General features: G+C 40.5%; 29 non-coding genes across 29 annotated transcripts; all 29 read right to left on the minus strand.

Moving 5' to 3' along the window:
• Positions 1 to 897: 897 nt before the first annotated feature.
• Positions 898 to 969, minus strand: trnaq-uug (transfer RNA glutamine (anticodon UUG)). The gene has a single exon. It is a non-coding gene; the product is annotated as a tRNA-Gln (tRNA).
• A 247-nt stretch (positions 970 to 1,216) lies between these two features.
• Positions 1,217 to 1,288, minus strand: trnaq-uug (transfer RNA glutamine (anticodon UUG)). The gene has a single exon. It is a non-coding gene; the product is annotated as a tRNA-Gln (tRNA).
• A 1,504-nt stretch (positions 1,289 to 2,792) lies between these two features.
• trnaq-uug (transfer RNA glutamine (anticodon UUG)) lies at positions 2,793 to 2,864 on the minus strand. The gene has a single exon. It is a non-coding gene; the product is annotated as a tRNA-Gln (tRNA).
• Positions 2,865 to 3,430: 566 nt separating this feature from the next.
• On the minus strand, positions 3,431 to 3,502 carry trnaq-uug (transfer RNA glutamine (anticodon UUG)). The gene has a single exon. It is a non-coding gene; the product is annotated as a tRNA-Gln (tRNA).
• Positions 3,503 to 3,749: 247 nt separating this feature from the next.
• On the minus strand, positions 3,750 to 3,821 carry trnaq-uug (transfer RNA glutamine (anticodon UUG)). Its single transcript has one exon. It is a non-coding gene; the product is annotated as a tRNA-Gln (tRNA).
• A 247-nt stretch (positions 3,822 to 4,068) lies between these two features.
• trnaq-uug (transfer RNA glutamine (anticodon UUG)) lies at positions 4,069 to 4,140 on the minus strand. Its single transcript has one exon. It is a non-coding gene; the product is annotated as a tRNA-Gln (tRNA).
• A 566-nt stretch (positions 4,141 to 4,706) lies between these two features.
• On the minus strand, positions 4,707 to 4,778 carry trnaq-uug (transfer RNA glutamine (anticodon UUG)). The gene has a single exon. It is a non-coding gene; the product is annotated as a tRNA-Gln (tRNA).
• Positions 4,779 to 5,025: 247 nt separating this feature from the next.
• trnaq-uug (transfer RNA glutamine (anticodon UUG)) lies at positions 5,026 to 5,097 on the minus strand. The gene has a single exon. It is a non-coding gene; the product is annotated as a tRNA-Gln (tRNA).
• Positions 5,098 to 5,344: 247 nt separating this feature from the next.
• Positions 5,345 to 5,416, minus strand: trnaq-uug (transfer RNA glutamine (anticodon UUG)). The gene has a single exon. It is a non-coding gene; the product is annotated as a tRNA-Gln (tRNA).
• A 3,358-nt stretch (positions 5,417 to 8,774) lies between these two features.
• On the minus strand, positions 8,775 to 8,846 carry trnaq-uug (transfer RNA glutamine (anticodon UUG)). Its single transcript has one exon. It is a non-coding gene; the product is annotated as a tRNA-Gln (tRNA).
• Positions 8,847 to 9,093: 247 nt separating this feature from the next.
• Positions 9,094 to 9,165, minus strand: trnaq-uug (transfer RNA glutamine (anticodon UUG)). Its single transcript has one exon. It is a non-coding gene; the product is annotated as a tRNA-Gln (tRNA).
• A 247-nt stretch (positions 9,166 to 9,412) lies between these two features.
• Positions 9,413 to 9,484, minus strand: trnaq-uug (transfer RNA glutamine (anticodon UUG)). The gene has a single exon. It is a non-coding gene; the product is annotated as a tRNA-Gln (tRNA).
• Positions 9,485 to 10,050: 566 nt separating this feature from the next.
• On the minus strand, positions 10,051 to 10,122 carry trnaq-uug (transfer RNA glutamine (anticodon UUG)). The gene has a single exon. It is a non-coding gene; the product is annotated as a tRNA-Gln (tRNA).
• A 247-nt stretch (positions 10,123 to 10,369) lies between these two features.
• trnaq-uug (transfer RNA glutamine (anticodon UUG)) lies at positions 10,370 to 10,441 on the minus strand. Its single transcript has one exon. It is a non-coding gene; the product is annotated as a tRNA-Gln (tRNA).
• Positions 10,442 to 11,632: 1,191 nt separating this feature from the next.
• Positions 11,633 to 11,704, minus strand: trnaq-uug (transfer RNA glutamine (anticodon UUG)). The gene has a single exon. It is a non-coding gene; the product is annotated as a tRNA-Gln (tRNA).
• A 1,502-nt stretch (positions 11,705 to 13,206) lies between these two features.
• trnaq-uug (transfer RNA glutamine (anticodon UUG)) lies at positions 13,207 to 13,278 on the minus strand. Its single transcript has one exon. It is a non-coding gene; the product is annotated as a tRNA-Gln (tRNA).
• Positions 13,279 to 13,525: 247 nt separating this feature from the next.
• On the minus strand, positions 13,526 to 13,597 carry trnaq-uug (transfer RNA glutamine (anticodon UUG)). The gene has a single exon. It is a non-coding gene; the product is annotated as a tRNA-Gln (tRNA).
• Positions 13,598 to 13,844: 247 nt separating this feature from the next.
• trnaq-uug (transfer RNA glutamine (anticodon UUG)) lies at positions 13,845 to 13,916 on the minus strand. Its single transcript has one exon. It is a non-coding gene; the product is annotated as a tRNA-Gln (tRNA).
• A 247-nt stretch (positions 13,917 to 14,163) lies between these two features.
• Positions 14,164 to 14,235, minus strand: trnaq-uug (transfer RNA glutamine (anticodon UUG)). The gene has a single exon. It is a non-coding gene; the product is annotated as a tRNA-Gln (tRNA).
• Positions 14,236 to 14,482: 247 nt separating this feature from the next.
• Positions 14,483 to 14,554, minus strand: trnaq-uug (transfer RNA glutamine (anticodon UUG)). The gene has a single exon. It is a non-coding gene; the product is annotated as a tRNA-Gln (tRNA).
• A 566-nt stretch (positions 14,555 to 15,120) lies between these two features.
• On the minus strand, positions 15,121 to 15,192 carry trnaq-uug (transfer RNA glutamine (anticodon UUG)). Its single transcript has one exon. It is a non-coding gene; the product is annotated as a tRNA-Gln (tRNA).
• Positions 15,193 to 15,439: 247 nt separating this feature from the next.
• Positions 15,440 to 15,511, minus strand: trnaq-uug (transfer RNA glutamine (anticodon UUG)). The gene has a single exon. It is a non-coding gene; the product is annotated as a tRNA-Gln (tRNA).
• A 1,191-nt stretch (positions 15,512 to 16,702) lies between these two features.
• Positions 16,703 to 16,774, minus strand: trnaq-uug (transfer RNA glutamine (anticodon UUG)). Its single transcript has one exon. It is a non-coding gene; the product is annotated as a tRNA-Gln (tRNA).
• Positions 16,775 to 17,340: 566 nt separating this feature from the next.
• Positions 17,341 to 17,412, minus strand: trnaq-uug (transfer RNA glutamine (anticodon UUG)). Its single transcript has one exon. It is a non-coding gene; the product is annotated as a tRNA-Gln (tRNA).
• An 874-nt stretch (positions 17,413 to 18,286) lies between these two features.
• trnaq-uug (transfer RNA glutamine (anticodon UUG)) lies at positions 18,287 to 18,358 on the minus strand. Its single transcript has one exon. It is a non-coding gene; the product is annotated as a tRNA-Gln (tRNA).
• A 566-nt stretch (positions 18,359 to 18,924) lies between these two features.
• trnaq-uug (transfer RNA glutamine (anticodon UUG)) lies at positions 18,925 to 18,996 on the minus strand. The gene has a single exon. It is a non-coding gene; the product is annotated as a tRNA-Gln (tRNA).
• A 247-nt stretch (positions 18,997 to 19,243) lies between these two features.
• On the minus strand, positions 19,244 to 19,315 carry trnaq-uug (transfer RNA glutamine (anticodon UUG)). Its single transcript has one exon. It is a non-coding gene; the product is annotated as a tRNA-Gln (tRNA).
• Positions 19,316 to 19,562: 247 nt separating this feature from the next.
• Positions 19,563 to 19,634, minus strand: trnaq-uug (transfer RNA glutamine (anticodon UUG)). The gene has a single exon. It is a non-coding gene; the product is annotated as a tRNA-Gln (tRNA).
• Positions 19,635 to 20,819: 1,185 nt separating this feature from the next.
• trnaq-uug (transfer RNA glutamine (anticodon UUG)) lies at positions 20,820 to 20,891 on the minus strand. The gene has a single exon. It is a non-coding gene; the product is annotated as a tRNA-Gln (tRNA).
• Between the last annotated feature and the right edge of the window lie 940 nt (positions 20,892 to 21,831).

The following is a 21,831-nucleotide window of genomic DNA, read 5'->3' on the forward strand; positions in this document are numbered from 1 at the left end:
AGCCCAGAGTGCAAACCATTACACCATGGAACCACATGGCAACAAAACCCTGCTGGACCCAAATTTGTAAATTTCCAACCAATGCACCATCAGGTCTACTGTAAAAAGTTAAAGTGTGGATTGCTAAACATGACACCATAAAACCAAATTGAAGCCATCTACTGGGTGACACATGGGTTCATGGAGTGAGAATTATTTGATGTAGTGGATATTTAACTTTTCTCAAAATGATCTTCCAGTTCCACAAACAGTTCTGTACAGGCTTTTGTCAACAACTAAGGTTCCACCGAGACTTGAACTCAGATCGCTGGACATAAAGTGCAGAGTGCTAACCATTACACAATGGAACCACACAGCAATGACACTCTGCCTGACCCAAAATTGTAAATTTCCAACCAATGCACCATCAGAGCTACTGTTAAAAGTTAAAGTGTGGAGTGCTAAACATGACATCATGAAACCATCTACTGGGTGACACATGGGTTCATGGAGTGAGAATTATTATTTGATGAAGTGGATATTTAACTTTTCTCAAAATGACCTTCTCCAGTTCAGTCCAGGCTTTTGTCAACAACTAAGGTTCCACTGAGACTTGAACACAGATAAATGGATTCAAAGTCCAGAGTGCTAGCCATTTACACCATGGAACCAAACGGCAACAAAGCTCTGCCTGACCCAAAATTGTAAATTTCCAACCAATGCACCATCCGAGCTACTGTTAAAAGTTAAATTGTGGATTGCTAAACATGACACCATAAAACCAAATTGAAGCCATCTACTGGGTGACACGTGGGTTCATGGAGTGAGAATTATTTGATGAAGTGGATATTTAACTTTTCTCAAAACTATCTTCTCCAGTTCCACAAACAGTTCTGTACAGGCTTTTGTCAACAACTAAGGTTCCACCGAAACTTGAACTCGGATCACTGGATTCAAAGTCCAGAGTGCTAACCATTACACCATGGAACCAAACGGCAACAAAGCTCTGCCTGACCCAAATTTGTAAATTTCCAACCAATGCACCATCCGAGCTACTGTTAAAAGTTAAATTGTGGATTGCTAAACATGACACCATAAAACCAAATTGAAGCCATCTACTGGGCGACACATGGGTTCATGGAGTGAGAATTATTTGATGAAGTGGATATTTAACTTTTCTCAAAACTATCTTCTCCAGTTCCACAAACAGTTCTGTACAGGCTTTTGTCAACAACTAAGGTTCCACCGAGACTTGAACTCGGATCACTGGATTCAAAGTCCAGAGTGCTAACCATTACACCATGGAACCAGACGGCAACAAAACCCTGCTGAATCCAAAATTGTAAATTTCCAACCAATGCACCATCCGAGCTACTGTTAAAAGTTAAATTGTGGATTGCTAAACATGACACCATAAAACCAAATTGAAGCCATCTACTGGGTGACACATGGGTTCATGGAGTGAGAATTATTTGATGAAGTGGATATTTAACTTTTCTCAAAATCATCTTCTCCAGTTCCACAAACAGTTCTGTACAGGCTTTTGTCAACAACTAAGGTTCCACCGAGACTTGAACTCGGTTCACTGGATTCAAAGTCCAGATTGCTAACCATTACACCATGGAACCAGACGGCAATAAAACCCTGCTGGACCCAAATTTGTAAATTTCCAACCAATGCACCATCCGAGCTACTGTTAAAAGTTAAATTGTGGATTGCTAAACATGACACCATAAAACCAAATTGAAGCCATCTACTGGGTGACACATGGGTTCATGGAGTGAGAATTATTTGATGAAGTGGATATTTAACTTTTCTCAAAATTATCTTCTCCAGTTCCACAAACAGTTCTGTACAGGCTTTTGTCAACAACTAAGGTTCCACCGAGATTTGAACTCGGATCACTGGATTCAAAGCCCAGAGTGCAAACCATTACACCATGGAACCACATGGCAACAAAACCCTGCTGGACCCAAATTTGTAAATTTCCAACCAATGCACCATCAGGTCTACTGTAAAGAGTTAAAGTGTGGATTGCTAAACATGACACCATAAAACCAAATTGAAGCCATCTACTGGGTAACACATGGGTTCATGGAGTGAGAATTATTTGATGTAGTGGATATTTAACTTTTCTCAAAATGATCTTCCAGTTCCACAAACAGTTCTGTACAGGCTTTTGTCAACAACTAAGGTTCCACCGAGACTTGAACTCAGATCGCTGGACATAAAGTGCAGAGTGCTAACCATTACACAATGGAACCACACAGCAATGACACTCTGCCTGACCCAAAATTGTAAATTTCCAACCAATGCACCATCAGAGCTACTGTTAAAAGTTAAAGTGTGGAGTGCTAAACATGACATCATGAAACCATCTACTGGGTGACACATGGGTTCATGGAGTGAGAATTATTATTTGATGAAGTGGATATTTAACTTTTCTCAAAATGACCTTCTCCAGTTCAGTCCAGGCTTTTGTCAACAACTAAGGTTCCACTGAGACTTGAACACAGATAAATGGATTCAAAGTCCAGAGTGCTAGCCATTTACACCATGGAACCAAACGGCAAAAAAGCTCTGCCTGACCCAAAATTGTAAATTTCCAACCAATACACTATCAGAGCTACTGTTAAAAAAATTTATGTGTGTAGTGAAAATCATGACACCATAAAACCAAATTGAAGCCATCTACTGGGTGACCCATGGGTTCATGGAGTGAGAATTATTTGATGAAGTGGATATTTAACTTTTCTCAAAATTATCTTCTCCAGTTCCACAAACAGTTCTGTACAGGCTTTTGTCAACAACTAAGGTTCCACCGAGACTTGAACTCGGATCACTGGATTCAAAGTCCAGAGTGCTAACCATTACACCATGGAACCAAACAGCAACAAAGCTCTGCCTGACCCAAATTTGTAAATTTCCAACCAATGCACCATCCGAGCTACTGTTAAAAGTTAAATTGTGGATTGCTAAACATGACACCATAAAACCAAATTGAAGCCATCTACTGGGTGACACGTGGGTTCATGGAGTGAGAATTATTTGATGAAGTGGATATTTAACTTTTCTCAAAATCATCTTCTCCAGTTCCACAAACAGTTCTGTACAGGCTTTTGTCAACAACTAAGGTTCCACCGAGACTTGAACACAGTTCACTGGATTCAAAGTCCAGATTGCTAACCATTACACCATGGAAGCAGACGGCAATAAAACCCTGCTGGACCCAAATTTGTAAATTTCCAACCAATGCACCATCCGAGCTACTGTTAAAAGTTAAATTGTGGATTGCTAAACATGACACCATAAAACCAAATTGAAGCCATCTACTGGGTGACACATGGGTTCATGAAGTGAGAATTATTTGATGAAGTGGATATTTAACTTTTCTCAAAATTATCTTCTCCAGTTCCACAAACAGTTCTGTACAGGCTTTTGTCAACAACTAAGGTTCCACCGAGATTTGAACTCGGATCACTGGATTCAAAGTCCAGAGTGCTAACCATTACATCATGGAACCAAACGGCAACAAAGCTCTGCCTGACCCAAATTTGTAAATTTCCAACCAATGCACTATCCGAGCTACTGTTAAAAGTTAAATTGTGGATTGCTAAACATGACACCATAAAACCAAATTGAAGCCATCTACTGGGTGACACATGGGTTCATGGAGTGAGAATTATTTGATGAAGAGGATCTTTAACTTTTCTCAAAATGATCTTCTCCAGTTCCACAAAAAGCTCTGTACAGGCTCTTGTCAACAACTAAGGTTCCACCGAGACTTGAACTCGGATCACTGGATTCAAAGTCCAGAGTGCTAACCATTACACCATGGAACCAAAAGGCAACAAAGCTCTGCCTGACCCAAATTTGTAAATTTCCAACCAATGCACCATCCGAGCTACTGTTAAAAGTTAAATTGTGTATTGCTAAACATGACACCATAAAACCAAATTGAAGCCATCTACTGGGTGACACATGGGTTCATGGAGTGAGAATTATTTGATGAAGTGGATATTTAACTTTTCTCAAAATTATCTTCTCCAGTTCCACAAAAAGCTCTGTACAGGCTCTTGTCAACAACTAAGGTTCCACCGAGACTTGAACTCGGATCACTGGATTCAAAGTCCAGAGTGCTAACCATTACACCATGGAACCAAAAGGCAACAAAGCTCTGCCTGACCCAAATTTGTAAATTTCCAACCAATGCACCATCCGAGCTACTGTTAAAAGTTAAATTGTGGATTGCTAAACATGACACCATAAAACCAAATTGAAGCCATCTACTGGGTGACACATGGGTTCATGGAGTGAGAATTATTTGATGAAGTGGATATTTAACTTTTCTCAAAATTATCTTCTCCAGTTCCACAAACAGTTCTGTACAGGCTTTTGTCAACAACTAAGGTTCCACCGAGATTTGAACACAGTTCACTGGATTCAAAGTCCAGATTGCTAACCATTACACCATGGAAGCAGACGGCAATAAAACCCTGCTGGACCCAAATTTGTAAATTTCCAACCAATGCACCATCCGAGCTACTGTTAAAAGTTAAATTGTGGATTGCTAAACATGACACCATAAAACCAAATTGAAGCCATCTACTGGGTGACACATGGGTTCATGAAGTGAGAATTATTTGATGAAGTGGATATTTAACTTTTCTCAAAATTATCTTCTCCAGTTCCACAAACAGTTCTGTACAGGCTTTTGTCAACAACTAAGGTTCCACCGAGATTTGAACTCGGATCACTGGATTCAAAGTCCAGAGTGCTAACCATTACATCATGGAACCAAACGGCAACAAAGCTCTGCCTGACCCAAATTTGTAAATTTCCAACCAATGCACTATCCGAGCTACTGTTAAAAGTTAAATTGTGGATTGCTAAACATGACACCATAAAACCAAATTGAAGCCATCTACTGGGTGACACATGGGTTCATGGAGTGAGAATTATTTGATGAAGAGGATCTTTAACTTTTCTCAAAATGATCTTCTCCAGTTCCACAAAAAGCTCTGTACAGGCTCTTGTCAACAACTAAGGTTCCACCGAGACTTGAACTCGGATCACTGGATTCAAAGTCCAGAGTGCTAACCATTACACCATGGAACCAAAAGGCAACAAAGCTCTGCCTGACCCAAATTTGTAAATTTCCAACCAATGCACCATCCGAGCTACTGTTAAAAGTTAAATTGTGTATTGCTAAACATGACACCATAAAACCAAATTGAAGCCATCTACTGGGTGACACATGGGTTCATGGAGTGAGAATTATTTGATGAAGTGGATATTTAACTTTTCTCAAAATTATCTTCTCCAGTTCCACAAAAAGCTCTGTACAGGCTCTTGTCAACAACTAAGGTTCCACCGAGACTTGAACTCGGATCACTGGATTCAAAGTCCAGAGTGCTAACCATTACACCATGGAACCAAAAGGCAACAAAGCTCTGCCTGACCCAAATTTGTAAATTTCCAACCAATGCACCATCCGAGCTACTGTTAAAAGTTAAATTGTGGATTGCTAAACATGACACCATAAAACCAAATTGAAGCCATCTACTGGGTGACACATGGGTTCATGGAGTGAGAATTATTTGATGAAGTGGATATTTAACTTTTCTCAAAATTATCTTCTCCAGTTCCACAAACAGTTCTGTACAGGCTTTTGTCAACAACTAAGGTTCCACCGAGATTTGAACTCGGATCACTGGATTCAAAGCCCAGAGTGCAAACCATTACACCATGGAACCACATGGCAACAAAACCCTGCTGGACCCAAATTTGTAAATTTCCAACCAATGCACCATCAGGTCTACTGTAAAAAGTTAAAGTGTGGATTGCTAAACATGACACCATAAAACCAAATTGAAGCCATCTACTGGGTGACACATGGGTTCATGGAGTGAGAATTATTTGATGTAGTGGATATTTAACTTTTCTCAAAATGATCTTCCAGTTCCACAAACAGTTCTGTACAGGCTTTTGTCAACAACTAAGGTTCCACCGAGACTTGAACTCAGATCGCTGGACATAAAGTGCAGAGTGCTAACCATTACACAATGGAACCACACAGCAATGACACTCTGCCTGACCCAAAATTGTAAATTTCCAACCAATGCACCATCAGAGCTACTGTTAAAAGTTAAAGTGTGGAGTGCTAAACATGACATCATGAAACCATCTACTGGGTGACACATGGGTTCATGGAGTGAGAATTATTATTTGATGAAGTGGATATTTAACTTTTCTCAAAATGACCTTCTCCAGTTCAGTCCAGGCTTTTGTCAACAACTAAGGTTCCACTGAGACTTGAACACAGATAAATGGATTCAAAGTCCAGAGTGCTAGCCATTTACACCATGGAACCAAACGGCAACAAAGCTCTGCCTGACCCAAAATTGTAAATTTCCAACCAATACACTATCAGAGCTACTGTTAAAAAAATGTATGTGTGTAGTGAAAATCATGACACCATAAAACCAAATTGAAGCCATCTACTGGGTGACCCATGGGTTCATGGAGTGAGAATTATTTAATGAAGTGGATATTTAACTTTTCTCAAAATTATCTTCTCCAGTTCCACAAACAGTTCTGTACAGGCTTTTGTCAACAACTAAGGTTCCACCGAGATTTGAACTCGGATCACTGGATTCAAAGCCCAGAGTGCAAACCATTACACCATGGAACCACATGGCAACAAAACCCTGCTGGACCCAAATTTGTAAATTTCTAACCAATGCACCATCAGGTCTACTGTAAAAAGTTAAAGTGTGGATTGCTAAACATGACACCATAAAACCAAATTGAAGCCATCTACTGGGTGACACATGGGTTCATGGAGTGAGAATTATTTGATGTAGTGGATATTTAACTTTTCTCAAAATGATCTTCCAGTTCCACAAACAGTTCTGTACAGGCTTTTGTCAACAACTAAGGTTCCACCGAGACTTGAACTCAGATCGCTGGACATAAAGTGCAGAGTGCTAACCATTACACAATGGAACCACACAGCAATGACACTCTGCCTGACCCAAAATTGTAAATTTCCAACCAATGCACCATCAGAGCTACTGTTAAAAGTTAAAGTGTGGAGTGCTAAACATGACATCATGAAACCATCTACTGGGTGACACATGGGTTCATGGAGTGAGAATTATTATTTGATGAAGTGGATATTTAACTTTTCTCAAAATGACCTTCTCCAGTTCAGTCCAGGCTTTTGTCAACAACTAAGGTTCCACTGAGACTTGAACACAGATAAATGGATTCAAAGTCCAGAGTGCTAGCCATTTACACCATGGAACCAAACGGCAACAAAGCTCTGCCTGACCCAAAATTGTAAATTTCCAACCAATGCACCATCCGAGCTACTGTTAAAAGTTAAATTGTGGATTGCTAAACATGACACCATAAAACCAAATTGAAGCCATCTACTGGGTGACACGTGGGTTCATGGAGTGAGAATTATTTGATGAAGTGGATATTTAACTTTTCTCAAAATCATCTTCTCCAGTTCCACAAACAGTTCTGTAGAGGCTTTTGTCAACAACTAAGGTTCCACCGAGACTTGAACTCAGATCGCTGGACATAAAGTGCAGAGTGCTAACCATTACACAATGGAACCACACAGCAATGACACTCTGCCTGACCGAAAATTGTAAATTTCCAACCAATGCACCATCAGAGCTACTGTTAAAAGTTAAAGTGTGGAGTGCTAAACATGACATCATGAAACCATCTACTGGGTGACACATGGGTTCATGGAGTGAGAATTACTATTTGATGAAGTGGATATTTAACTTTTCTCAAAATGACCTTCTCCAGTTCAGTCCAGGCTTTTGTCAACAACTAAGGTTCCACCGAGATTTGAACTCGGATCACTGGATTCAAAGCCCAGAGTGCAAACCATTACACCATGGAACCACATGGCAACAAAACCCTGCTGGACCCAAATTTGTAAATTTCCAACCAATGCACCATCAGGTCTACTGTAAAAAGTTAAAGTGTGGATTGCTAAACATGACACCATAAAACCAAATTGAAGCCATCTACTGGGTGACACATGGGTTCATGGAGTGAGAATTATTTGATGTAGTGGATATTTAACTTTTCTCAAAATGATCTTCCAGTTCCACAAACAGTTCTGTAGAGGCTTTTGTCAACAACTAAGGTTCCACCGAGACTTGAACTCAGATCGCTGGACATAAAGTGCAGAGTGCTAACCATTACACAATGGAACCACACAGCAATGACACTCTGCCTGACCGAAAATTGTAAATTTCCAACCAATGCACCATCAGAGCTACTGTTAAAAGTTAAAGTGTGGAGTGCTAAACATGACATCATGAAACCATCTACTGGGTGACACATGGGTTCATGGAGTGAGAATTACTATTTGATGAAGTGGATATTTAACTTTTCTCAAAATGACCTTCTCCAGTTCAGTCCAGGCTTTTGTCAACAACTAAGGTTCCACTGAGACTTGAACACAGATAAATGGATTCAAAGTCCAGAGTGCTAGCCATTTACACCATGGAACCAAACGGCAACAAAGCTCTGCCTGACCCAAAATTGTAAATTTCCAACCAATACACTATCAGAGCTACTGTTAAAAAAATGTATGTGTGTAGTGAAAATCATGACACCATAAAACCCAATTGAAGCCATCTACTGGGTGACCCATGGGTTCATGGAGTGAGAATTATTTAAAGAAGAGGATCTTTAACTTTTCTCAAAATGATCTTCTCCAGTTCCACAAAAAGCTCTGTACAGGCTCTTGTCAACAACTAAGGTTCCACCGAGACTTGATCTCGGATCACTGGATTCAAAGTCCAGAGTGCTAACCATTACACCATGGAACCAGACGGCAACAAAACCCTGCTGGATCCAAAATTGTAAATTTCCAACCAATGCAACATCCGAGCTACTGTTAAAAGTTAAATTGTGGATTGCTAAACATGACATCATAAAACCAAATTGAAGCCATCTACTGGGTGACACATGGGTTCATGGAGTGAGAATTATTTGATGAAGTGGATATTTAACTTTTCTCAAAATTATCTTCTCCAGTTCCACAAACAGTTCTGTACAGGCTTTTGTCAACAACTAAGGTTCCACCGAGACTTGAACTCGGATCACTGGATTCAAAGTCCAGAGTGCTAACCATTACACCATGGAACCAAACGGCAACAAAGCTCTGCCTGACCCAAATTTGTAAATTTCCAACCAATGCACCATCCGAGCTACTGTTAAAAGTTAAATTGTGGATTGCTAAACATGACACCATAAAACCAAATTGAAGCCATCTACTGGGCGACACATGGGTTCATGGAGTGAGAATTATTTGATGAAGTGGATATTTAACTTTTCTCAAAACTATCTTCTCCAGTTCCACAAACAGTTCTGTACAGGCTTTTGTCAACAACTAAGGTTCCACCGAGACTTGAACTCGGATCACTGGATTCAAAGTCCAGAGTGCTAACCATTACACCATGGAACCAGACGGCAACAAAACCCTGCTGAATCCAAAACTGTAAATTTCCAACCAATGCACCATCCGAGCTACTGTTAAAAGTTAAATTGTGGATTGCTAAACATGACACCATAAAACCAAATTGAAGCCATCTACTGGGTGACACATGGGTTCATGGAGTGAGAATTATTTGATGAAGTGGATATTTAACTTTTCTCAAAATCATCTTCTCCAGTTCCACAAACAGTTCTGTACAGGCTTTTGTCAACAACTAAGGTCCCACCGAGACTTGAACTCGGTTCACTGGATTCAAAGTCCAGATTGCTAACCATTACACCATGGAACCAGACGGCAATAAAACCCTGCTGGACCCAAATTTGTAAATTTCCAACCAATGCACCATCCGAGCTACTGTTAAAAGTTAAATTATGGATTGCTAAACATGACACCATAAAACCAAATTGAAGCCATCTACTGGGTGACACATGGGTTCATGGAGTGAGAATTATTTGATGAAGTGGATATTTAACTTTTCTCAAAATTATCTTCTCCAGTTCCACAAACAGTTCTGTACAGGCTTTTGTCAACAACTAAGGTTCCACCGAGATTTGAACTCGGATCACTGGATTCAAAGTCCAGAGTGCTAACCATTACACCATGGAACCAAACGGCAACAAAGCTCTGCCTGACCCAAATTTGTAAATTTCCAACCAATGCACCATCCGAGCTACTGTTAAAAGTTAAATTGTGGATTGCTAAACATGACACCATAAAACCAAATTGAAGCCATCTACTGGGTGACACATGGGTTCATGGAGTGAGAATTATTTGATGAAGAGGATCTTTAACTTTTCTCAAAATGATCTTCTCCAGTTCCACAAAAAGCTCTGTACAGGCTCTTGTCAACAACTAAGGTTCCACCGAGACTTGAACTCGGATCACTGGATTCAAAGTCCAGAGTGCTAACCATTACACCATGGAACCAAAAGGCAACAAAGCTCTGCCTGACCCAAATTTGTAAATTTCCAACCAATGCACCATCCGAGCTACTGTTAAAAGTTAAATTGTGGATTGCTACACATGACACCATAAAACCAAATTGAAGCCATCTACTGGGTGACACATGGGTTCATGGAGTGAGAATTATTTGATGAAGTGGATATTTAACTTTTCTCAAAATTATCTTCTCCAGTTCCACAAAAAGCTCTGTACAGGCTCTTGTCAACAACTAAGGTTCCACCGAGACGTGAACTCGGATCACTGGATTCAAAGTCCAGAGTGCTAACCATTACACCATGGAACCAAAAGGCAACAAAGCTCTGCCTGACCCAAGTTTGTAAATTTCCAACCAATGCACCATCCGAGCTACTGTTAAAAGTTAAATTGTGGATTGCTAAACATGACACCATAAAACCAAATTGAAGCCATCTACTGGGTGACACATGGGTTCATGGAGTGAGAATTATTTGATGAAGTGGATATTTAACTTTTCTCAAAATTATCTTCTCCAGTTCCACAAACAGTTTTGTACAGGCTTTTGTCAACAACTAAGGTTCCACCGAGATTTGAACTCGGATCACTGGATTCAAAGCCCAGAGTGCAAACCATTACACCATGGAACCACATGGCAACAAAACCCTGCTGGACCCAAATTTGTAAATTTCCAACCAATGCACCATCAGGTCTACTGTAAAGAGTTAAAGTGTGGATTGCTAAACATGACACCATAAAACCAAATTGAAGCCATCTACTGTGTGACACATGGGTTCATGGAGTGAGAATTATTTGATGTAGTGGATATTTAACTTTTCTCAAAATGATCTTCCAGTTCCACAAACAGTTCTGTACAGGCTTTTGTCAACAACTAAGGTTCCAGCGAGACTTGAACTCAGATCGCTGGACATAAAGTGCAGAGTGCTAACCATTACACAATGGAACCACACAGCAATGACACTCTGCCTGACCCAAAATTGTAAATTTCCAACCAATGCACCATCAGAGCTACTGTTAAAAGTTAAAGTGTGGAGTGCTAAACATGACATCATGAAACCATCTACTGGGTGACACATGGGTTCATGGAGTGAGAATTATTTGATGAAGTGGATATTTAACTTTTCTCAAAATTATCTTCTCCAGTTCCACAAACAGTTCTGTACAGGCTTTTGTCAACAACTAAGGTTCCACCGAGACTTGAACTCGGATCACTGGATTCAAAGTCCAGAGTGCTAACCATTACACCATGGAACCAAACAGCAACAAAGCTCTGCCTGACCCAAATTTGTAAATTTCCAACCAATGCACCATCCGAGCTACTGTTAAAAGTTAAATTGTGGATTGCTAAACATGACACCATAAAACCAAATTGAAGCCATCTACTGGGTGACACGTGGGTTCATGGAGTGAGAATTATTTGATGAAGTGGATATTTAACTTTTCTCAAAATCATCTTCTCCAGTTCCACAAACAGTTCTGTACAGGCTTTTGTCAACAACTAAGGTTCCACCGAGATTTGAACTCGGATCACTGGATTCAAAGCCCAGAGTGCAAACCATTACACCATGGAACCACATGGCAACAAAACCCTGCTGGACCCAAATTTGTAAATTTCCAACCAATGCACCATCAGGTCTACTGTAAAAAGTTAAAGTGTGGATTGCTAAACATGACACCATAAAACCAAATTGAAGCCATCTACTGGGTGACACATGGGTTCATGGAGTGAGAATTATTTGATGTAGTGGATATTTAACTTTTCTCAAAATGATCTTCCAGTTCCACAAACAGTTCTGTACAGGCTTTTGTCAACAACTAAGGTTCCACCGAGACTTGAACTCAGATCGCTGGACATAAAGTGCAGAGTGCTAACCATTACACAATGGAACCACACAGCAATGACACTCTGCCTGACCCAAAATTGTAAATTTCCAACCAATGCACCATCAGAGCTACTGTTAAAAGTTAAAGTGTGGAGTGCTAAACATGACATCATGAAACCATCTACTGGGTGACACATGGGTTCATGGAGTGAGAATTATTATTTGATGAAGTGGATATTTAACTTTTCTCAAAATGACCTTCTCCAGTTCAGTCCAGGCTTTTGTCAACAACTAAGGTTCCACTGAGACTTGAACACAGATAAATGGATTCAAAGTCCAGAGTGCTAGCCATTTACACCATGGAACCAAACGGCAACAAAGCTCTGCCTGACCCAAAATTGTAAATTTCCAACCAATACACTATCAGAGCTACTGTTAAAAGTTAAATTGTGGATTGCTAAACATGACACCATAAAACCCAATTGAAGCCATCTACTGGGTGACACGTGGGTTCATGGAGTGAGAATTATTTGATGAAGTGGATATTTAACTTTTCTCAAAATCATCTTCTCCAGTTCCACAAACAGTTCTGTACAGGCTTTTGTCAACAACTAAGGTTCCACCGAGACTTGAACTCGGTTCACTGGATTCAAAGTCCAGATTGCTAACCATTACACCATGGAACCAGACGGCAATAAAACCCTGCTGGACCCAAATTTGTAAATTTCCAACCAATGCACCATCCGAGCTACTGTTTAAAGTTAAATTGTGGATTGCTAAACATGACACCATAAAACCAAATTGAAGCCATCTACTGGGTGACACATGGGTTCATGGAGTGAGAATTATTTGATGAAGTGGATATTTAACTTTTCTCAAAATTATCTTCTCCAGTTCCACAAACAGTTCTGTACAGGCTTTTGTCAACAACTAAGGTTCCACCGAGACTTGAACTCGGATCACTGGATTCAAAGTCCAGAGTGCTAACCATTACACCATGGAACCAAACAGCAACAAAGCTCTGCCTGACCCAAATTTGTAAATTTCCAACCAATGCACCATCCGAGCTACTGTTAAAAGTTAAATTGTGGATTGCTAAACATGACACCATAAAACCAAATTGAAGCCATCTACTGGGCGACACATGGGTTCATGGAGTGAGAATTATTTGATGAAGTGGATATTTAACTTTTCTCAAAACTATCTTCTCCAGTTCCACAAACAGTTCTGTACAGGCTTTTGTCAACAACTAAGGTTCCACCGAGACTTGAACTCGGATCACTGGATTCAAAGTCCAGAGTGCTAACCATTACACCATGGAACCAGACGGCAACAAAACCCTGCTGAATCCAAAATTGTAAATTTCCAACCAATGCACCATCCGAGCTACTGTTAAAAGTTAAATTGTGGATTGCTAAACATGACACCATAAAACCAAATTGAAGCCATCTACTGGGTGACACATGGGTTCATGGAGTGAGAATTATTTAAAGAAGAGGATCTTTAACTTTTCTCAAAATGATCTTCTCCAGTTCCACAAAAAGCTCTGTACAGGCTCTTGTCAACAACTAAGGTTCCACCGAGACTTGATCTCGGATCACTGGATTCAAAGTCCAGAGTGCTAACCATTACACCATGGAACCAGACGGCAACAAAACCCTGCTGGATCCAAAATTGTAAATTTCCAACCAATGCACCATCCGAGCTACTGTTAAAAGTTAAATTGTGGATTGCTAAACATGACACCATAAAACCAAATTGAAGCCATCTACTGGGTGACACATGGGTTCATGGAGTGAGAATTATTTGATGAAGTGGATATTTAACTTTTCTCAAAATTATCTTCTCCAGTTCCACAAACAGTTCTGTACAGGCTTTTGTCAACAACTAAGGTTCCACCGAGACTTGAACTCGGATCACTGGATTCAAAGTCCAGAGTGCTAACCATTACACCATGGAACCAAACGGCAACAAAGCTCTGCCTGACCCAAATTTGTAAATTTCCAACCAATGCACCATCCGAGCTACTGTTAAAAGTTAAATTGTGGATTGCTAAACATGACACCATAAAACCAAATTGAAGCCATCTACTGGGCGACACATGGGTTCATGGACTGAGAATTATTTGATGAAGTGGATATTTAACTTTTCTCAAAACTATCTTCTCCAGTTCCACAAACAGTTCTGTACAGGCTTTTGTCAACAACTAAGGTTCCACCGAGACTTGAACTCGGATCACTGGATTCAAAGTCCAGAGTGCTAACCATTACACCATGGAACCAGACGGCAACAAAACCCTGCTGAATCCAAAATTGTAAATTTCCAACCAATGCACCATCCGAGCTACTGTTAAAAGTTAAATTGTGGATTGCTAAACATGACACCATAAAACCAAATTGAAGCCATCTACTGGGTGACACATGGGTTCATGGAGTGAGAATTATTTGATGAAGTGGATATTTAACTTTTCTCAAAATCATCTTCTCCAGTTCCACAAACAGTTCTGTACAGGCTTTTGTCAACAACTAAGGTTCCACCGAGACTTGAACTCGGTTCACTGGATTCAAAGTCCAGATTGCTAACCATTACACCATGGAACCAGACGGCAATAAAACCCTGCTGGACCCAAATTTGTAAATTTCCAACCAATGCACCATCCGAGCTACTGTTAAAAGTTAAATTATGGATTGCTAAACATGACACCATAAAACCAAATTGAAGCCATCTACTGGGTGACACATGGGTTCATGGAGTGAGAATTATTTGATGAAGTGGATATTTAACTTTTCTCAAAATTATCTTCTCCAGTTCCACAAACAGTTCTGTACAGGCTTTTGTCAACAACTAAGGTTCCACCGAGATTTGAACTCGGATCACTGGATTCAAAGTCCAGAGTGCTAACCATTACACCATGGAACCAAACGGCAACAAAGCTCTGCCTGACCCAAATTTGTAAATTTCCAACCAATGCACCATCCGAGCTACTGTTAAAAGTTAAATTGTGGATTGCTAAACATGACACCATAAAACCAAATTGAAGCCATCTACTGGGTGACACATGGGTTCATGGAGTGAGAATTATTTGATGAAGAGGATCTTTAACTTTTCTCAAAATGATCTTCTCCAGTTCCACAAAAAGCTCTGTACAGGCTCTTGTCAACAACTAAGGTTCCACCGAGACTTGAACTCGGATCACTGGATTCAAAGTCCAGAGTGCTAACCATTACACCATGGAACCAAAAGGCAACAAAGCTCTGCCTGACCCAAATTTGTAAATTTCCAACCAATGCACCATCCGAGCTACTGTTAAAAGTTAAATTGTGGATTGCTACACATGACACCATAAAACCAAATTGAAGCCATTTACTGGGTGACACATGGGTTCATGGAGTGAGAATTATTTGATGAAGTGGATATTTAACTTTTCTCAAAATTATCTTCTCCAGTTCCACAAAAAGCTCTGTACAGGCTCTTGTCAACAACTAAGGTTCCACCGAGACGTGAACTCGGATCACTGGATTCAAAGTCCAGAGTGCTAACCATTACACCATGGAACCAAAAGGCAACAAAGCTCTGCCTGACCCAAATTTGTAAATTTCCAACCAATGCACCATCCGAGCTACTGTTAAAAGTTAAATTGTGGATTGCTAAACATGACACCATAAAACCAAATTGAAGCCATCTACTGGGTGACACATGGGTTCATGGAGTGAGAATTATTTGATGAAGTGGATATTTAACTTTTCTCAAAATTATCTTCTCCAGTTCCACAAACAGTTTTGTACAGGCTTTTGTCAACAACTAAGGTTCCACCGAGATTTGAACTCGGATCACTGGATTCAAAGCCCAGAGTGCAAACCATTACACCATGGAACCACATGGCAACAAAACCCTGCTGGACCCAAATTTGTAAATTTCCAACCAATGCACCATCAGGTCTACTGTAAAGAGTTAAAGTGTGGATTGCTAAACATGACACCATAAAACCAAATTGAAGCCATCTACTGTGTGACACATGGGTTCATGGAGTGAGAATTATTTGATGTAGTGGATATTTAACTTTTCTCAAAATGATCTTCCAGTTCCACAAACAGTTCTGTACAGGCTTTTGTCAACAACTAAGGTTCCACCGAGACTTGAACTCAGATCGCTGGACATAAAGTGCAGAGTGCTAACCATTACACAATGGAACCACACAGCAATGACACTCTGCCTGACCCAAAATTGTAAATTTCCAACCAATGCACCATCAGAGCTACTGTTAAAAGTTAAAGTGTGGAGTGCTAAACATGACATCATGAAACCATCTACTGGGTGACACATGGGTTCATGGAGTGAGAATTATTTGATGAAGTGGATATTTAACTTTTCTCAAAATTATCTTCTCCAGTTCCACAAACAGTTCTGTACAGGCTTTTGTCAACAACTAAGGTTCCACCGAGACTTGAACTCGGATCACTGGATTCAAAGTCCAGAGTGCTAACCATTACACCATGGAACCAAACAGCAACAAAGCTCTGCCTGACCCAAATTTGTAAATTTCCAACCAATGCACCATCCGAGCTACTGTTAAAAGTTAAATTGTGGATTGCTAAACATGACACCATAAAACCAAATTGAAGCCATCTACTGGGTGACACGTGGGTTCATGGAGTGAGAATTATTTGATGAAGTGGATATTTAACTTTTCTCAAAATCATCTTCTCCAGTTCCACAAACAGTTCTGTACAGGCTTTTGTCAACAACTAAGGTTCCACCGAGACTTGAACTCGGTTCACTGGATTCAAAGTCCAGATTGCTAACCATTACACCATGGAACCAGACGGCAATAAAACCCTGCTGGACCCAAATTTGTAAATTTCCAACCAATGCACCATCCGAGCTACTGTTAAAAGTTAAATTGTGGATTGCTAAACATGACACCATAAAACCAAATTGAAGCCATCTACTGGGTGACACATGGGTTCATGGAGTGAGAATTATTTGATGAAGTGGATATTTAACTTTTCTCAAAATTATCTTCTCCAGTTCCACAAACAGTTCTGTACAGGCTTTTGTCAACAACTAAGGTTCCACCGAGATTTGAACTCGGATCACTGGATTCAAAGTCCAGAGTGCTAACCATTACACCATGGAACCAAACGGCAACAAAGCTCTGCCTGACCCAAATTTGTAAATTTCCAACCAATGCACCATCCGAGCTACTGTTAAAAGTTAAATTGTGGATTGCTAAACATGACACCATAAAACCAAATTGAAGCCATCTACTGGGTGACACATGGGTTCATGGAGTGAGAATTATTTGATGAAGAGGATCTTTAACTTTTCTCAAAATGATCTTCTCCAGTTCCACAAAAAGCTCTGTACAGGCTCTTGTCAACAACTAAGATTCCACCGAGACTTGAACTCGGATCACTGGATTCAAAGTCCAGATTGCTAACCATTACACCATGGAACCAGACGGCAATAAAACCCTGCTGGACCCAAATTTGTAAATTTCCAACCAATGCACCATCCGAGCTACTGTTAAAAGTTAAATTGTGGATTGCTAAACATGACACCATAAAACCAAATTGAAGCCATCTACTGGGTGACACATGGGTTCATGGAGTGAGAATTATTTGATGAAGTGGATATTTAACTTTTCTCAAAATTATCTTCTCCAGTTCCACAAACAGTTCTGTACAGGCTTTTGTCAACAACTAAGGTTCCACCGAGACTTGAACTCAGATCGCTGGACATAAAGTGCAGAGTGCTAACCATTACACAATGGAACCACACAGCAATGACACTCTGCCTGACCCAAAATTGTAAATTTCCAACCAATGCACCATCAGAGCTACTGTTAAAAGTTAAAGTGTGGAGTGCTAAACATGACATCATGAAACCATCTACTGGGTGACACATGGGTTCATGGAGTGAGAATTATTTGATGAAGTGGATATTTAACTTTTCTCAAAATTATCTTCTCCAGTTCCACAAACAGTTCTGTACAGGCTTTTGTCAACAACTAAGGTTCCACCGAGACTTGAACTCGGATCACTGGATTCAAAGTCCAGAGTGCTAACCATTACACCATGGAACCAAACAGCAACAAAGCTCTGCCTGACCCAAATTTGTAAATTTCCAACCAATGCACCATCCGAGCTACTGTTAAAAGTTAAATTGTGGATTGCTAAACATGACACCATAAAACCAAATTGAAGCCATCTACTGGGTGACACGTGGGTTCATGGAGTGAGAATTATTTGATGAAGTGGATATTTAACTTTTCTCAAAATCATCTTCTCCAGTTCCACAAACAGTTCTGTACAGGCTTTTGTCAACAACTAAGGTTCCACCGAGACTTGAACTCGGTTCACTGGATTCAAAGTCCAGATTGCTAACCGTTACACCATGGAACCAGACGGCAATAAAACCCTGCTGGACCCAAATTTGTAAATTTCCAACCAATGCACCATCCGAGCTACTGTTAAAAGTTAAATTGTGGATTGCTAAACATGACACCATAAAACCAAATTGAAGCCATCTACTGGGTGACACATGGGTTCATGGAGTGAGAATTATTTGATGAAGTGGATATTTAACTTTTCTCAAAATTATCTTCTCCAGTTCCACAAACAGTTCTGTACAGGCTTTTGTCAACAACTAAGGTTCCACCGAGATTTGAACTCGGATCACTGGATTCAAAGTCCAGAGTGCTAACCATTACACCATGGAACCAAACGGCAACAAAGCTCTGCCTGACCCAAATTTGTAAATTTCCAACTAATGCACCATCCGAGCTACTGTTAAAAGTTAAATTGTGGATTGCTAAACATGACACCATAAAACCAAATTGAAGCCATCTACTGGGTGACACATGGGTTCATGGAGTGAGAATTATTTGATGAAGAGGATCTTTAACTTTTCTCAAAATGATCTTCTCCATTTCCACAAAAAGCTCTGTACAGGCTCTTGTCAACAACTAAGGTTCCACCGAGACTTGAACTCGGATCACTGGATTCAAAGTCCAGAGTGCTAACCATTACACCATGGAACCAAAAGGCAACAAAGCTCTGCCTGACCCAAATTTGTAAATTTCCAACCAATGCACCATCCGAGCTACTGTTAAAAGTTAAATTGTGGATTGCTAAACATGACACCATAAAACCAAATTGAAGCCATCTACTGGGTGACACATGGGTTCATGGAGTGAGAATTATTTGATGAAGTGGATATTTAACTTTTCTCAAAATTATCTTCTCCAGTTCCACAAAAAGCTCTGTACAGGCTCTTGTCAACAACTAAGGTTCCACCGAGACTTGAACTCGGATCACTGGATTCAAAGTCCAGAGTGCTAACCATTACACCATGGAACCAAAAGGCAACAAAGCTCTGCCTGACCCAAATTTGTAAATTTCCAACCAATGCACCATCCGAGCTACTGTTAAAAGTTAAAATGTGGATTGCTAAACATGACACCATAAAACCAAATTGAAGCCATCTACTGGGTGACACATGGGTTCATGGAGTGAGAATTATTTGATGAAGTGGATATTTAACTTTTCTCAAAATTATCTTCTCCAGTTCCACAAACAGTTCTGTACAGGCTTTTGTCAACAACTAAGGTTCCACCGAGATTTGAACTCGGATCACTGGATTCAAAGCCCAGAGTGCAAACCATTACACCATGGAACCACATGGCAACAAAACCCTGCTGGACCCAAATTTGTAAATTTCCAACCAATGCACCATCCGAGCTACTGTTAAAAGTTAAAATGTGGATTGCTAAACATGACACCATAAAACCAAATTGAAGCCATCTACTGGGTGACACATGGGTTCATGGAGTGAGAATTATTTGATGTAGTGGATATTTAACTTTTCTCAAAATGATCTTCCAGTTCCACAAACAGTTCTGTACAGGCTTTTGTCAACAACTAAGGTTCCACCGAGACTTGAACTCAGATCGCTGGACATAAAGTGCAGAGTGCTAACCATTACACAATGGAACCACACAGCAATGACACTCTGCCTGACCCAAAATTGTAAATTTCCAACCAATGCACCAGCAGAGCTACTGTTAAAAGTTAAAGTGTGGAGTGCTAAACATGACATCATGAAACCATCTACTGGGTGACACATGGGTTCATGGAGTGAGAATTATTATTTGATGAAGTGGATATTTAACTTTTCTCAAAATGACCTTCTCCAGTTCAGTCCAGGCTTTTGTCAACAACTAAGGTTCCACTGAGACTTGAACACAGATAAATGGATTCAAAGTCCAGAGTGCTAGCCATTTACACCATGGAATTAAACGGCAACAAAGCTCTGCCTGACCCAAAATTGTAAATTTCCAACCAATACACTATCAGAGCTACTGTTAAAAAAATGTATGTGTGTAGTGAAAATCATGACACCATAAAACCAAATTGAAGCCATCTACTGGGTGACACATGGGTTCATGGAGTGAGAATTATTTGATGAAGTGGATATTTAACTTTTCTCAAAATTATCTTCTCCAGTTCCACACACAGCTCTGTACAGGCTTTTGTCAACAACTAAGGTTCCACCGAGACTTGAACTCGGATCACTGGATTCAAAGTCCAGAGTGCTAACCATTACACCATGGAACCACACAGCAATGACACTCTGCCTGACCCAAAATTGTAAATTTCCAACCAATGCACCATCAGAGCTTCTGTTAAAAGTTAAAGTGTGGAGTGCTAAACATGAGACCATGAAACCAAATTGAAGCCATCTACTGGGTTCATGGAGTGAGAATTATTTGATGAAGTGAATATTTAACTTTTCTCAAAATGATCTTACAGTTCCACAAAAAGCTCTGTACAGGCTTTTGTCAAGAACTAAAGGTTCCACCGAGACTTGAACTCAGACCGCTGGATTCAAAGTCCAGAGTGCTAAGCATTACACCATGGAACCTCACGACAACAACGCCCTGCTTGACCCAAAATTGTGAAGATCCAACCAATACACCATCAGAGCTACCGTCTAAAAATTAAAGTGTGGAGTGAAAAACATAACACCATGAAACGAAATTGAAGCCATCCACTGGGTGACAAATGAGTTCATGGAGTGAGTATTATTTGATGATGTGGATATTTAGCGGAAAAAGCTTTTGAGGCGTCGCCTTAAAGTTGCTGCTACCCAGTGTGGCGACGATGGGCTTTCGGGTGAAGGGCTTGGTGGAGGGGATGCGCAACCGGAGACATCCAGGGGCGTGACTTCCCTCAGCTGGTCCGACTTACCCCACCCTGCTTTTCCAGAAGAGAACATCTTCAAGGAAATTGCGGCGTCAGCCTGCAAACCAGTCAATTCTGGCGATGGTGATGACGCGGACCTTCTTGGGACCTCAAAGGACGAGGAGGCCATCCCGCCCTCATGTGCTTCCCAGGTCAACGGCCCCCCGCGGCTTTACCTCAGTTCTTTCTCCTCAACGTATACAAGCGCGCGGCTCAAAATCGAGTGGCCTGCCCCACAGAGCGCCAACGATCAGAAGAGGGACATTTATGATGGGAAAGTGCTGGGACCCCCTCCCGGCCCGAGGAAACAACT

Source organism: Paramisgurnus dabryanus, chromosome 14, assembly GCF_030506205.2.
Source record: "Paramisgurnus dabryanus chromosome 14, PD_genome_1.1, whole genome shotgun sequence".
Lineage (NCBI taxonomy): Eukaryota > Metazoa > Chordata > Actinopteri > Cypriniformes > Cobitidae > Paramisgurnus > Paramisgurnus dabryanus.